The sequence below is a fragment of the Equus przewalskii genome, chromosome 1 (genome assembly GCF_037783145.1).
Source record: "Equus przewalskii isolate Varuska chromosome 1, EquPr2, whole genome shotgun sequence".
Taxonomy (NCBI): domain Eukaryota; kingdom Metazoa; phylum Chordata; class Mammalia; order Perissodactyla; family Equidae; genus Equus; species Equus przewalskii.
In genome coordinates, this window is record NC_091831.1 from 103,992,609 (window position 1) to 104,007,917 (window position 15,309).

General features: G+C 44.0%; 2 long non-coding RNA genes across 3 annotated transcripts; both read left to right on the plus strand.

The window, feature by feature from the left end:
- The first annotated feature begins 1,329 nt into the window (after positions 1-1,329).
- LOC139083366 (uncharacterized) lies at positions 1,330-7,809 on the plus strand. Of its 2 annotated transcripts, none has more exons than XR_011540029.1 (5): positions 1,330-1,736; positions 3,007-3,251; positions 4,335-4,463; positions 4,568-4,664; positions 5,599-7,809. It is a non-coding gene; the product is annotated as an uncharacterized lncRNA (long non-coding RNA). The 2 variants fall into 2 exon arrangements; XR_011540025.1 differs by having other exon boundaries at positions 4,338-4,463; positions 5,599-7,625.
- A 4,696-nt stretch (positions 7,810-12,505) lies between these two features.
- Positions 12,506-13,034, plus strand: LOC139083370 (uncharacterized). The gene is made up of 2 exons (XR_011540033.1): positions 12,506-12,656; positions 12,794-13,034. It is a non-coding gene; the product is annotated as an uncharacterized lncRNA (long non-coding RNA).
- Positions 13,035-15,309: the final 2,275 nt, after the last annotated feature.

A 15,309-nucleotide genomic window follows, 5' to 3' on the forward strand; every position in this document is an offset into this window, starting at 1 on the left:
CAAAACATATTGGGAAGCCAGCACCTTCTGTTGAACAAGTTGTATATAAAATGCTGCTGAAAAGCAGCATATGTTTTTGATAACTGTAAAACACATTATATTTAAGAACCAGGAAGGAATGTAAATGCTGAATATTAATGCACTTGAAGTCATCTTTAAATTAAAAGTTGATCTTTGATGTGACTTAATTTTTTCCAAAACACGGCAACCCCTTTCAGGGTCTCTTCTGCGTAGGCTGCAGGGTGAGACGTCAGCTTTGCTCCTAGTGCTTCTGTAACCCTGTCTCAGGTCCAGAGGAAGGATTAAGATGCCAACACTGTTCTGAAAGTCAGGTGGATCAAAAAAGAAGTAAGGCCAAGATGTAAGGTGATGCAGTACAGTGTGTTACTGACCAGACACTGGCTCACTGTGAGCCACGAAGACACAACCCACTGCTCAGGAAACGTGTTCACTTAGCATGTGGGACTTGACTTCCCTGCCAAGGGAGCAAGGAGGAGCCACGCCTCGGGGTGGTCCACGAAAGCAAGAGGGGAGGCTATATGTATCAGCTTGGCTTTCTCCCATCTCCCATCGCCATGGGACAAAGCTCGCCTCCTGTGGAGCTGACTGCCCAGCTCTTCTGAGCTGCATTGTTCAGCCCTCCAGAGGCCGCTCTGGGATCCAGACCCCATGGCCTTCAGGTGGCGTTCATCCAAAGCTGAGGATGGAGGGGTGATGAATATGGGTGGGAGACTCAGAGACAGAGAAAGAAGGAAGCAGTTAAGGTCATCATCTGGGAACACGTCCACACTTTAGCCCCATTACACCCTCGTGCCTGCTGATCCCGTGGACCGGTGGAGACACAGCCCCAGCAATGGTGCAGTCATGCAGCTCTGCAACCCTGCCAAGGACCTGCAGCCTTGTGCTGAAATTTGCACATCAGAAAGGTGAGGGTCATAGGCCAGAACAGAGTGAATGGAGGAAGAAGAAAGAGTAGCTACTTAAGAGAAAAAAGCTAGGGTCCTGGAAAGAGCTCAGATCTTATAATCAGATGCACGGAGGCTCAAATCCCATCTCCACACTTACTAGTGTGCAGCTTGGTGCAAGTCACTTAACTCTCCCAATTAAGTGTTCTCATCTTAAATGAGAATAAAAACAACTGATCTAAAGAGATATTCCAACGTAGCTCTTGGCACAGCACACGGCTTAGTCACTCATCAAACATTAGTTCCTGCATGCACCAAAGAACACATAACAAAGTCCAGTGGGCCTCACATTGCTTAATAAATAATATTTGTTAGCAGGTCATTGCCTGATAAGCTAAGAGTGTGAAGCGAAGTCACCACAGTCAAAGGAGCCTGGCATTGCCTATAAACGCCATGGAAACACATGCAGGAGCATACACAGATATGCTCATAAATGCCTTAGGTACACCTCACTAGTACCTGTGGTTTTCTCCTACAACACACATCAGCCACTAAAGGGCTCCAAAACTCAGCTTGAGGACACGTTGCCTTCTTCTTTCTGTTTTGCAAGGACAAATCTGACAGAAACGTAGAATCTGTGTAGATATTTAAACAGCCCAGGCGACAGGGAAAGCCTTCAGCCCGACCATGAAGGATAGACTTTACGACAACATCCACTATACAGATGAGCCCTCAAATTAGTGCAGGAGCCACGAGTCCCGGGGCTCGAGGAGAGAGGCGGCCACCGCTCTGCCTCTGCCACCGGCCGCATCGCCAGGGGCATCCATCACAGTAAGTACCAGAGGAACAACACCTCTGATACCCCTTCATCGGGCTGCCGGCAAATGAGACACCAGATTAGGCCTGACACGGGCATCCCGCGAGCCGAGGTTTGCTGGGTGTAATTAATTGGAACTTCGCCAGCTTGACAAATTGGGATGATGAATCTATCTTGTATGAATAAGGAAAAAATGCATAATCAGTCAAAGATTTAGTTAAGACAGCTTTACTCTGACTCCCTGCCATAGCTAAATCCATTAAAGCAAGGAAACATCACTTTCAAAAACGGCAATGTCCTTCATCTGTTCAATTTATAACTTTTTGTTCTTGGATTTATGGGAGAAGTCAACTCAGATTTGCTTGACTTTAAGGGGAGAAGAGGTTTCTCTTGTGAGTTTAAAAAATAATTTGTCTCCCAGTTCTTTTAGTTCAGTAGGAAATATGTGTAAATAGACTTTGGAGAGATTTTATCATTAATTCTTTAAGGTATTTTAATAGTAGTTGAAGGAAACAGACCATTCTGCCTCTATGGAGATTATTTTATGCTAAATATAAAAAGAATAGAAACTTTCTCATCAGGCAACACCCTACTACCCGTTTTCCAGATCACTGCTTATAGATCGCGGTAGATTAAGCAATAGGTGAGTGGAGACTGCTTTCTTTTCTTTTCTTTCTTCCCTTTTCTTTTTTTTTTTTTCCTGATGAAGATTGTCCCTGAGCTAATATCTGTGCCAATCTTCCTCTATTTTCTAGCATGTGGGCCATCAGTTCAGCGTCGCTGCTAACAGAGGTCCACGCCCAGGAACTGATCCCAAGCCGCTGAAGCAGAGTGCATTGAACTTAACCCCTAGGCCCCCAGGGCTGACCTCTGCTTTCTTTTCTAATTGGCAGGGGAAATCATTTTTTAATTCATGCTGCATTCAAGTTGGGTCTATTTGTGAAGAGAAAAGGATCAAGTAGGTGATTATCCAGCTAATTTGACAAACGATTAAAAAAAATCCAACAAGATAAAGCAGCCCTCCCATTAAAAAAAAGAAAACATCTTTTGAATTATTGACCAGATCAGCTAGATGGTTGCGCTCATCTAGGCAGAAGACATGGCTTCCAAGAAGAGAGAGCAGGTTCCCACATTTTCACTGCATGTCCGCCGGCATTAATTAGTTCATCGTCCTTCAATCTGTGGGACCTACTTAATTTAATCCGTGTGTCAGTAGTACTGCATACCCTTTCTGCTAAATAATGAAGCAATTCTGTTTGTTTGTTCTTATCCTTTGGAAAACAGAAGCTGTCTGCTGCTTTCACAACCAAAGTCTTCGGAGCATTTAAGACAGTGGTCTGTATTTCACCCTGTATGTGGTTCCTCTTCATCCAAAGTAGAACAAAATGCTAAGACAATACTTAGATTAAAATGGTGTAAATGCCAAGACCTCATGTGCGACCCCACAGACAGTTGAACGTAAACACCGCGTTCATGAGGCACCCGCCTATCCCAGTCACCTACACGCATCCACCTGGGAGCTTCTGGAGGTAAGTGGCCTGGATCCCACTCACAGAAAGTGTACTGAAGTTGTTCGGTAAGGCATGAAGGTGAGGGATGGAAGGAAGGAATGACCCAGGCTGCACTGTGAATGAGCTTGGGGTGTAGGGCAGTTACCGGAGAGCTTCTAAGGCTGTCACTTTTTCCGCCCCTCTGCTCCAGTAGAAATGCCCTGTAAAAAAGAGATCTGTGAAACTCGCTAAACACCACTTTGGAAATGGACTCTGCCATCCTGTAATTTCATTCACACCTTCTCGTCAAGTGGCAAAATGCCTTTTCTCACCACCCATAAAAACTTTTAATGTTCAATGAAACTTGAAAAGTAGAAAGTGGGAAAAAAGTCAAAAGGTGCTCAATTTTCCCTTTGTGGGTCTTCTTTACAGTCTTTTTCAAGGGGTGTAGAGACAGCCACAGGCATACACACTGTTTTACGGGGGCACAGGAGAGGAGAGGCCCCATCGGGAGACCACTCAAGTTACAATTAACAAAGGGTAGGAGGTTTTGCTGGAGGCATCAGGATTTATACTTATGAAGATAATTGCTAAGCAAATCGGGGCCATTGTTAGCCAAAACTTCCCCTCCTTTTCAAAGTCTCTATTTTTTTTTTTTAAATGAAATCGTGTTGCTGAAGGGTTGCAATCTTTCGATTCTTCAGCAATCTTTTCTCTTCGCTTTTTGCCTAAACCAATCCCATCTTCTCAGCCTTCACAGGACAGAAAAACTTACTCTGGACTAGTGTTTTTCATTTTTAATTAATGCATTATCACGCTTATCTCATCTAATCCTCCCCATCTCCATGGACCGAGAATTGATTTTTTAAATGAGGTTCAAGGAAGTTGAGATATACCTAAACTGTAGCTGTAGGTACGTAGCCGGGATCCAAAACCAAAGTTTTCAGATTCCAAATATCATGGCTTTACTATTATACTGTAATGCACTGTCTCCCCATAACAATAAACTTACTGTTGTCACAGTTTTTCAGTTTAGTAATAAAGTAATAAAAATATTTATCTGTGTGCCAGACACTGTGCTTGGCATTTATCTTAGTTAATTTTTACAACGTCTCTATCAAGCAGGCATTATCACCTCCCCGGTACAGATGGGGACTTGAATGCTGAGAAAAGGAGAGCAACATGGCGGAGTTCAGACCATGCCTACTGAGGTCCAAGTCTGGAGTCTTGACCATCAGGTTCAGGTCACAGGTGACAGCTCATTTCCACATCATGTTCCTTGTGATCTTTTCACTTCCCATCTTTTTGTCAAAATCCACAGGTAAGCATCACTGTCTCATCCTTTTCCCACCCAGGGGCCAAACTGACCTGATGGCCAAGTGCCCTTTTCCTCAGTCAGGCCCAATCCCACCATCCAAGAGACACTGCCACTTCCATTCAGACTTCCACGCAGTGAGTATTTACTGTGTGCTGGGCACTCAGTAGGTCCTGGGGATATTGCACAGACCCAATCCCCACCCTCAGTGGACTTGCAACCTGGTGGGACAAATGAACAGTAAACACTCCAATTAAATATCGAGTCAAAGGTGTGATGAGTTCTATGAAGAAAAAGGACAGGGTAAAACAATAAAAAATAACCAGTGGGAGTGGGGCAACCTGAACAGATCCTGGCAGAACAGGTTCCAGGTCTAGTCTTCATAGGAGAAGTCCCTGTTGTCCATCCCCTGGGTCAGGCTGAGTGGGAAGGAGGCCACCTCACCATCCTGGCAGAGACTCTGAGCTGCCTAGTGGGAACAAACATGAGAAAGCTTCTCCAGGCCCATCACACTCAGCCAGCTTCTTTGTTGCCAGTTCCCCCAGGACCACTATCTCCCTTAACTCATTTGTTGGAGATCCTTCCTAGGCTTCTGAATTTGACAGTGAGCCTTGTCCAGCTGACTTTCCAACAGCCCTTACAGTGACATGGCACCTGTCCAGGTGGAGCTGACCACCTGGCAGTCAGAGCCACAGCAACTCACGCCCTCAACAGTAGCCTCCCACAGCTCTCAGGCCCAGGCTGGTATCAGTCTCCCTTTAGCAGCCTTTCCCTCTCCTCCTGGGTCCTCCATTCTCCCTGCATCCTCCATAGTCGAACTTAAGGGAGGCCTGCTACTCTCCTGACAGGTAACAGCAGGTGCCCTACTCCCCTCAACAGATAGAACCTCATCAACTTGAGGGTAGAGAGTTTGGTTTTCAGATTTAGATCATGAAAGAGCCATGAGGTTGAGAGTGTGCTCCTGGGTCAAGAAGATCTTAGGCAACACTGTAAATGCAGGGAATGTTGTCTTTGGAACTGATTGTCTCTCCTTTCCTCTCCTACCCATCTTGCACATTTTGTCCCTGAAAGGCAAATGTGACTGTGCGCAAGTCTTGATATTTTGCCCAGGCAGCAGGAAGCCATTGGGACGCTACGGACATCCTAACTAGCCCAGCAGAGTGGTACATACACTGGGGACAAAGGCAAGATTTCCAAGAGGACCTGGAATTACCAGACATGCCAGGTCAGCAAGGTCATGACTAACGGGTAACTTTGATCCCTGGATTTCTAATGGCACTCAAGTGTGGTGATGGGTCTCCAGGCAGACTGGACATTGGGCAGCTGGTAAGGAAGAAATGGTCTCTGGGAGATTTTCCCACAGCCTGAAGAGGCCCAAGCCAGGGAGGATGCAGGACAAAACCAGTGTTAGTCCCTGAGGGGAAGCAGAAGGAGAATAGAGGTGAAAGAGGGGTATCCAGGATGTGACTCGAAAGACATCAAGAGCTGGTGCTTGATGATCATGTGGGATCTGTGTAGCTATGAGTTAGACCATCCTGGGACTAGGACCCAGAAAATGATTAATCCTAACATTTTGTCTGCTCAGGATTGGCCGTGGAACCAAAATGGCAGGGTAGACATGTGGGAGCTTAGCTGTGAGAAGCCTGGGAAGAAGGGTCCACTACCACCTCCCCAATTGCAATTCTCTTGAAGAGAGATGTATTAAGCCAAAGAACGGGATTTCTTAAGAGAAGGGTATGGACAGGAAATAGGTTGCTGAGTCCCAACAAATCATGAAGAGAAATGTAACAGAACAGAAAGTTTCTAGAGTGGGACATCAGAAAGATGTGGGTGTGAATTCCAGTTCAACCGCTTAACAGTTACGTGTGCCAGGAAATCTCAGAGCTTCCCCTGCCTTATCTGTTAAACAAGGAAAATAGTAATAAGGCCTACCTATAGTAGGCACACCCATCATGCCTCCCTACTCAAGCTTCTTTCTGAGCCCTCAGTCCTGGCAGCATCTGGGCCATGTCAACCTACCTAAATCTGTCATCTACTTACATCCGTCATCTCTGGCATTGGACCCAGGCTGGATCCCAGACTGAATCTAGACCAATGGGCACCTGGGAATTCAGATTTGGGACTTTGTAGGCAAAGTTGGTTATCTGTGAGTAGATGAACTTCTAGGTTAGGTAGACTCGGTCACTAAGAGCACCACTGGTGTGCAAGCAGTTGAATGAGAAGACGTGCAGCAGGAAGCAAAGATAGCGAAATTTCTTTCTCTAGCCCTAGTCCCCACAAGGCTGCAATTAGATTCTAAGGGATTTATCTATATGTAACAATAAATTTTCCTTTTATTTGAGCCTCTTTGAGAGAGTTTCTGGTGCATGCAAGCATTTTGCCCTGATTGAGATCCTCAACAAATAGTAGCAATTACAATGATGACTCCAAGACGAGTGCAGTGACGAAAATGATGACTTCCATGACATCAAATGCTCTTGTGTAAGATCAGCCCTGCCCTGGGTAAAGCTCCTTATAAATCGTTGACCTACCCATGAGATCACAACAGAGATAAGATAAATCCTCAGACCTTGCTACTCAAGGTGCAGTCTTCGGGCCAGCAATGTTAGCGCCTCTTGGAAGTTTGTTAGAAGTGAAGAAACTCAGACTGCACTCCACATTTAGTGAGTCAAAATCTACATTTTTATAAGCTCCCCAGGTGATTCGTATGCACATTAAGTTAAAGAAGCACTACTCTGTTAATAATACCTGCCAAGGGACAAAAGGTCCCCATCAGCCACTCACCTGGTCACCAGAACTGGCTCAGGGGATGTGGTCAGCTGAGCACATCTCCCGTTCCTCCTTTATGACTCTGTATAAGCCCTCCCAAATCTAAATGCCAGATTTAAGAGGATGACCTCCCTGCCAAAAAGTGGCCCATTCTTCTGTCAAGAAGAAAAGCAAGACTCAGCATCTCAAGTGACATGCATCAGCCGTTTGATCCTGGACGAGTTGCATGGCCCCATTAATTTACAGGATTTAACACCCATTTCTCATGTTATAAACCCTCAAAGGGTTCTGTCCAGCACCCAGCACACCAAATAAACATGTCTATTAAATATATGCTGCAGGCTTTTTCAGCCCCCACCATCTGAAAAGCTGGTGGAGGCAACTTGCAAAGCACAATGAGAACTTAATTGAAATCAGGCAGCTTTCATCTGCCAGCGACCTGATTTTCAGTAAAACAGGAATAACTACCTATCCCAGGGTTTTAATGACACAATAAAAAGTTTAAACTATGGATTTCATTGAGTCAGAATAAGAACGCATATGCTTGTTTACTTATTCATTCATTCGCTTTTTCCAAATACCCTGTTCTGACAGAGGGCAGAAAGAGAAGCAGGTCTCCTTCTCTGTGTCTGGATGAGGAGACGGGGCTTGCCATAGGGGCGACATCCGATCCAAGGCTGACTCTCAGGAACTAATGACTAGATTTCTTTTCAAGTTTTTTCATTGATTTGACGGTGGGTGAGAAAGTAAGATGTGTGAATTAAATCGAAAAGGGCATATGTCACAGTTGGTGACTCAGCATGACTCAAATTCTGGTTATGACTCAGGACCATGTGAGCTTGCTCAAGCCACACATGGATCAGAACCTGAATGACACCTTCTGTAAGAGAGGACAGCACTTGTGGGCTTATTCTAAGGATTGAGGAAAACGTCATTTCAAATCATTATTGTTCCGTAGAAGAAGACATCTTATGACTGTTAACACCCACCAGGAGTCTCCTGAAGATGGAGCACCCTAAGCTCGACACCGTCAAAGAGTGATGGTAGTCAGCACCCAGAGCTGTTGTGTGAATTAAGTGAGCTGATGATTGTGACTATCTTAGCACAGTGTCTGAATATTACCTGTACACTGTATAGTGTTAGATACTGTTACTGTCTTTCAGGTCACAGACATGTTCACGTCCCAGTGACACACTAGCTCTGTGACCATGAACAAGTTTATTGATTGATAAGCTCTCTTATTTCAGGAAAGTTTCAAAGCACCTTGTCAGATTATCTCAGTTTCCTCAACCATACAATGGGACTGTTTGGAATATCATATGAGAAGACAGAGAGAAAAACAGTTGCTGATATTTTTCCTTTTATTTCCCAAATCTATTCTTTGCTCGGCTCTGTGCCAGGGGAGGCTGACCCTAACAAACCACAGCTGACAAAGGCTGACTTCCCTTTGGCTTTGCCCAACGGGAGGCCAGTAGGATAAGGAGGATGGTAAGAGAGAGAGGCAGGAGGATTTCTTCCTCTTGCCCTCCCTGCTTCAGTGCAGCATCTCTGACACCATCAGCATCCTCAGGGTTGCAGCTTTGTCAAGTGGCCCTTCCTCCAGGACTGCGTCTCTCCCTAGACCTATAGCACTATTTCCCCCATGTTCCACTTCAGAGCCAAGTGGCAACAGCTCCCCACTGTTGCTAGTCTCTCAGTGCCTCAACATATCTCTTACCATTATCCATCCCTCTGCAGGTAGCCCTTTCTTGAAAATTTCTTCATGGAGACACCTGACTGAGTTCTGTTTCCTTCCAGGATCTTGTATGTATCAAAATACTGGGCCCCAAAATTGTAGGAGACATGGTGTTAGACTACCTGTCCAGACAGCTGCCCCTTCTTTGGAATTGCTCTTCAGCCCCTTCAGAAGGGACGGGGATAGAAGCCTAACCTAAAGAGAATGAATCCATAGGCTGGATGGAGCCCATTAAATATTTTCTGGAGAACTGGAGCTAAGAGAAAGAGAGACTGAATTGGTGAATGGTGGTGGGGATCCCAGCCTGACAAGACAGAGGAAGACAATTTGAAGGCAGAGAATTTTATGATGTTGCTCAGTATTAGTAGCCCGTAGCTCAGGCACTACCTAGAATGGGGACTCCCCTGGCTGAGACTTGTGTAACACAGGAGGAGGGACAGGAATGCAGGTGTGTCACCAGGAAGAACATTATTATCAGCAACAGGGTAATGAAAGGAAGTGATCATGCACGGAATTCCAAAAGATTGAAGCATAGACTTGGTGTTGGAACAATCTATCCATTTGACTTGGGGCAAGCCATGGGAGCCTTCGATTGTTCATCTATAAGACAAGGGGATTATTTTACACACTAGTCTCAAGGTACTGTTTATCTGCAGTGTTAATTCTTTTAGGAGTTAGATTTTCCCTAGGTAGCCCTAGCTACTTGAGACTTCATCTCTGTGATGCACCAAGTTTCTTCCTTTCATCTGCTTCCCGTTTCCATGTTTATCTCAGAAAATTTTCCTTTTGGAAGACAGTTTGGATTTAAAGTTATTGACCTAATGCCATGTCTTCTGAAAGTATTTCTGCTGGTGGATGTAGCCAAAACCAGATTTGCTTCTAAGATGCTGATCTCTCAGGGGTCACACTTTGGCTCTCTACGTTCCTTTTATTTATCTAGGTTAAGAATGAGTTTAATGTTTCAAAATGTTGGTTTGGGGGAAAATATTGATAGAATTCTCTTACAGAGAGACAATGGGCCATGTATAAGGAGTATTTACTTAAACACTAGTTCAGTCATTGACTCAATTTGAGAAAATAGAGGTTTTTGGAGCCTTGTATTCTTCTTTTGTCTTTTTTAAAGATGGTCTTAAATGCTTCAGTGAAAATAAATCACAGAAATGTGAAATATGGCCTGGATTTTCATTTGTTTATATTTAGTCACTGAGTAGTAGAGGCAATATTATACATTGCTGCATATGCCCACAGTTGAAACAAAAGATTTTAATTCCTTCTTGAAAGTATAAAACTAATATTGCTATTTTTAAAAACTAAAATTTGGGCATCAGATATCTGCTACATATATATAGAGTGCCAATTTAAATTTTCAACTTCTATGGCTATTTGGTTATCAGCAGAGGTGCCAAAAATGTTTTCTTGGTAAAGAAACCATAAAATATGATTGCTCCTCTGGTTTGCAAAATAAACTAAAGAGAGAAAAAGTAATTGGTGCAACCATAAGGTTTACTGCAAGTGAAAGGAAAAAAGTCTATCTGGGGCTCAATTTTAAAACTGAACAATATCATAAATAAATCCAATTTTAAAGATGAATACTTCCCCCACTCCCACTTAAATTTGAAATGAGGTAGCTTATGTGTAAGATTTCTTTTGGTTCCAAGTCTGCTGGTTTCCCCGTAAATTCTAAGTGCTGTTAAAAATTATATGGCAATACAAATTATATATTAAGAAGCATAATGAGGGACTTTGGCTCCGAAATCAGAATTCTGGGACCATAATTTAAACAAATAACTGAAAACACCAAAATCCATGAAGATGAAGATATTCGTTTTCACATTATCTGCTATATGGAAAAAATTGGAGACAATTTATAAGTCTAACAATAAGAGATTTAATAAGTAAAATATAGAACACAAAACTCAATAGAATGGCCTAGAGCCATTGACATACAACAACATGGAAAATCTTTGGTATGCAAAGTTCACCAAAAAGAACAGAATACAAAATTATATGTTCACTATGATTGACTATGCAAAATTATGACTGAATCTTATAAAGGAATACATAAAAATGAAAACCATTGTATTAGATTGATAGGATTAGACGTAATGTACTTAAAACGGAAATCCTTCATTATTGTTATAAAATTGCTCTTTACGGTTTGAAATAGAAGACTGGATCTGGAAGAAAAGATTCTCTGGCAGGGCTCTGTGACGCTGAAAGGGAAAGAAATGAACGTTCATTTCTGTCTTCGGGATTACTGGTTCCCAGAAACAGAACCCCACTCGACCCAGCTTAAGAAAAAGGGAAGTTGCTACAAAGATACTCCATGAATTCAAGAGGAAAATCACAGCTGGGTTGCAGGACAGGGCTGGAGCTACAGCCAGAGGAGCAGGCACTGGCCCATCGTGGCCTCAGCAGCCCCAAAGCCTCATGAACAAAATATCAACATTTTAAATAAAGACCAGATCCCACCCCAGACTTGCATGACCCTAAGAGCGAGTACATCGCTGGCTTCCACTACTCAGGGCCGTGGGTTCTGTATTTAAAATTTTGACAATTTGTTCATCACGGATTTTTGCTCTAATTTTTATTTATTAAAATGCTGTAAAAAATTTTCTTTATCTCAATCATGAGGTTTTTTTTTTTTACTTCTCCTTCAATTTTGTGCCCACAGTGAATGCCTCACTCCCCTCGTCCTAATCCCTGCCCTGCCCACAATGGTGTTTGAACTTCCTCCACTCAAGCCCATCCTTGGATGAGGGTGTTGTTTCCTGTTAGGCTCTGTTGAAGTTTAGCTCATCACCTGATAATAACAGATGAATCCATTAGTAGGTATTTTCATGCCAGACCAGTTGTGTCCATCAGATGAGCCAAGAGTGAGAAACTGTGCATAAAACTTTTGATTAGGGAGCGGATGGAGATAGGAAAAGCCTGTCAGGGAAAGCTCTGGGCCCTAGAGGGAGAGAATGGACCAGAACAAATGCACACCATTTTTACTAACTTTTCAGGGGATAAGTAAAGCCCCAGCTCTCCTCCCACATTCCTTTCTACCAGCCCCCTATAAGGATGAAAACTAGCTGCCAGTGATGCTATGCCCGTGACAGAGATAGATTTTCCCTGTAAGAAGCCATCCACCATGGAAACCATTGATGGCGCGTTGCGGTGTTGGCCTCCCTCATCCACGGCCACCTCTGGGTGCCCAGCTCTCTTCTCCTGGGGCCCAGACAAGCCTCTCCTCCCAACTTCGCTTTCCCCCACAATCTCTGGATGAGTCCCAGACGCCTTCTCACACATTGATTGTTAGGGCATCTCAGGAGGAAAGATGATGGATGATGCTTGCTTGGTTTTATTCAAAATATGCTTCCCATTAAAGAGAAATGTCACTTGTGCCTCAAGCCATCTGAAGCCCATTTGTTTTCATGTTCATGGAAGTGTATTGCTATTCTCTCCCACTTTTCTCTCTTCCCTTTCAAGTCTGCTCCTCCCTCTTCCCCCTCCTGCTCCTCCTCCTCACCTCCCACTCCCTACCCTACCCCAACATTCCCTTCTAAAACAGGCCAAGCAGCTAAGGGAGTTGCATCTTTGGAACACTCTTGCCACAATGGATGTGAAGAACACCCATAAGGTGAGAAGCCCAACTTTTCTCTCTAAGGTGAATTGCTCCACTCTGACCTGAAGGAGAGTCATTTGCCTTCTCTCTGTACACACTTCTGAGGCTTCTCCCTAGGTTATTGGGTTAATCAAATCTCTTTCTTCCTCCAGGAAGGAACTGAGGCTGCTCCCGCATTTCACATACCACTTTATGGCAGATGGGAACCGGAAGTCACTGATCAGTCAGTCTTTCCTAGCACTGGTGCCAAGAAAAGAAAGCACCTGGGTTTAATTACCAAGCCCAAGGAGAGTCCTGGGAACGTCTAGTCTCCGTGCCACCTTCAGATTGTCTCCTTTACTTGGTGGTTTGATTACCATATCTGTCAAATACATTTTTTAAACAAATCATCACAATCCGGGATGCTCTTGGCTATTCTTTAAACAACTGAACTCTGCAGCCAAGACAATGGCATTCACCTTCCAATTTTCATTCTTTGTTTCATCTGCAAACCATTTGCCTTTGAAGAAAGTAACTGAGTAGTTACAACTTTCTGATCCATCTGTTATTAGCTGAACTTGTAGGGCCCCAACTGAATGATTCTGCAAATCTTCCCAACCCCTTCCCATGCACATGCAAAAACATACGCACACAAACATACTCACATAGTCACAACCCAACACAGTGCCTATTTTGCAAGATAATATTAGAACTGGAAAAAGAGCTAGAGAAACAAAAGAAAAACTTCAATTACAAGAAGGTTTACAGCTCTAATTTCTCTCTTTCATAATGGGGCAAAATCAGACATATTCAAGTGTCAGAGAAAAGATATTGACCACTGTTTCTAGCAATTTTTCTGGGTTTAAGCTTGGTAATTCATACTTTCGTATACAATAACTACGTTTCTTTACTGATATAAACCCTATAAGCATACGTCTTTTGAACAAACTCTAAAGGTGATGGCATTTTGGCTAAGTGACGCATCAGGCCCACTCTTAAGGAACAATACCAGGAGTTGAAACAAATGCCCTCCCCCCCCACTGCTTCCTCCCTGTCTCATTTCCATCTATCTTCATGCAGCCTCCAAAATGGGGAGACCAACCTTCTCGACACTTACCTGCCTTGCACTATGCTGGGGGCATCATTTCCTTAGAACACAGTGTGTGTTTTATGAAATGCAGCGACCTTGCTTCCACCATCCCCTAGCTACACAAACCTCCAGCATCCCAAATGAAGCTCAGAACCAACCCATGAAAATTTTACCTTTGTGGTTGTCATTGTGCCTTCAGATGGCACTCCACAACACCAGAAGTAAAACATACAGAACTCAATAGTAGAACCACTTGAGCGTGGGGTCAGACAGACCCAAGCCTGAACACTGGCTATACCACTTCATAGCTGTGACCTTGGGCAATCCTTCCATACTTTCTGAGTCCCAGTTTTCCTGTCGCTCGCCTTGGATTGACAATGCACACCTGAGTGGCCTCTACTAGATATGAATTATAAAGCACGGCTCCAAGCACGTTTTAGGGGATCAATAAATGTTTATCAGCTCCACGTCACACTCTTTTTCCTTCCTTTCCAAATCCTCCCTCCTAAGCAAGGACAGCTGCGCCGTACTACAGCCCTGGTCTTGTAAGAGAAACTGCTTAGTATGACTAGTGCCAAGTGCATTGGACATGAATGACAACAGCTATCCTGGAGTTCCAAGAGCTTAACACATCCTTTCCGTTTGAGGGAATTGTCTGGCTTTCTGACTTTGGGTAGAAGAGGACCCCAAAGCATCAGGTAAGCTTGGCACAGCACAAACAACAGGGACTCAACAGCATTACGCCCCAAGGGAAAGACAAGCCGACTTAAGGTAACCTGCTGTAGTCCTTTCTACACGATTTAACATCTGACAGTTTCCAGTGTCTAGCCAGCCATGGTGCTGTGTTTTATTACCAGCCATTGAAAATAATTAGTTGGTGACCCAGAAAACTGATATATAAAATCCTTTTAATCACCAATATGGCTTTCAATTATACAGCGTAAACTTATTAACCTTTTTACTGCTGAGACTTGATTTATGGAATTTATCTGCATGACCATTATGAGCAGAGATAAAAAGTATATTATCTGAGGTGTTGGATTAACAATAAAGAACTGCTTTTTCCCATCATGGAGTCTTACGTGGCAATGGCAGCCTCCTGCTAAGTCTCCAGGGATTCAATTGTTTCCTACAACCATTCAGTAACGGCTGACTGAGGACACTTCAGCATGGCCCCAATCCAACTGGACCCCAGGCCAAGCTTTTCCAGCTTTCTCTCCTAAAATTTCACCATCCTCCAACGACCTGTGCTTTTCATTGCTCCATTTTCTGGTCACGTGTACTTTCTTAGTCTTTTTTTTTTTTCTGCTGTATCTCCCCAACCCCCCCCGTACACAGTTGTATATCTTAGTTGCTGCTGGTCCTTCTACTTGTGGGATGTGGGACGCCGCCTCAACGTGGCCTGACGAGCCATGCCATGTCCGCACCCAGGATCCGAACCCTGGGCCGCCGTAGCGGAGCGCGCGAACTTAACCATTTGGCCACGGAGCCGGCCCCACTTTCTTAGTCTTAAATGAAACCACCTATGCCTACCAACAGCCACCCACACACACCCTCAACCCCACACACACTCACACAGCCCCCTCACACATCAAACTC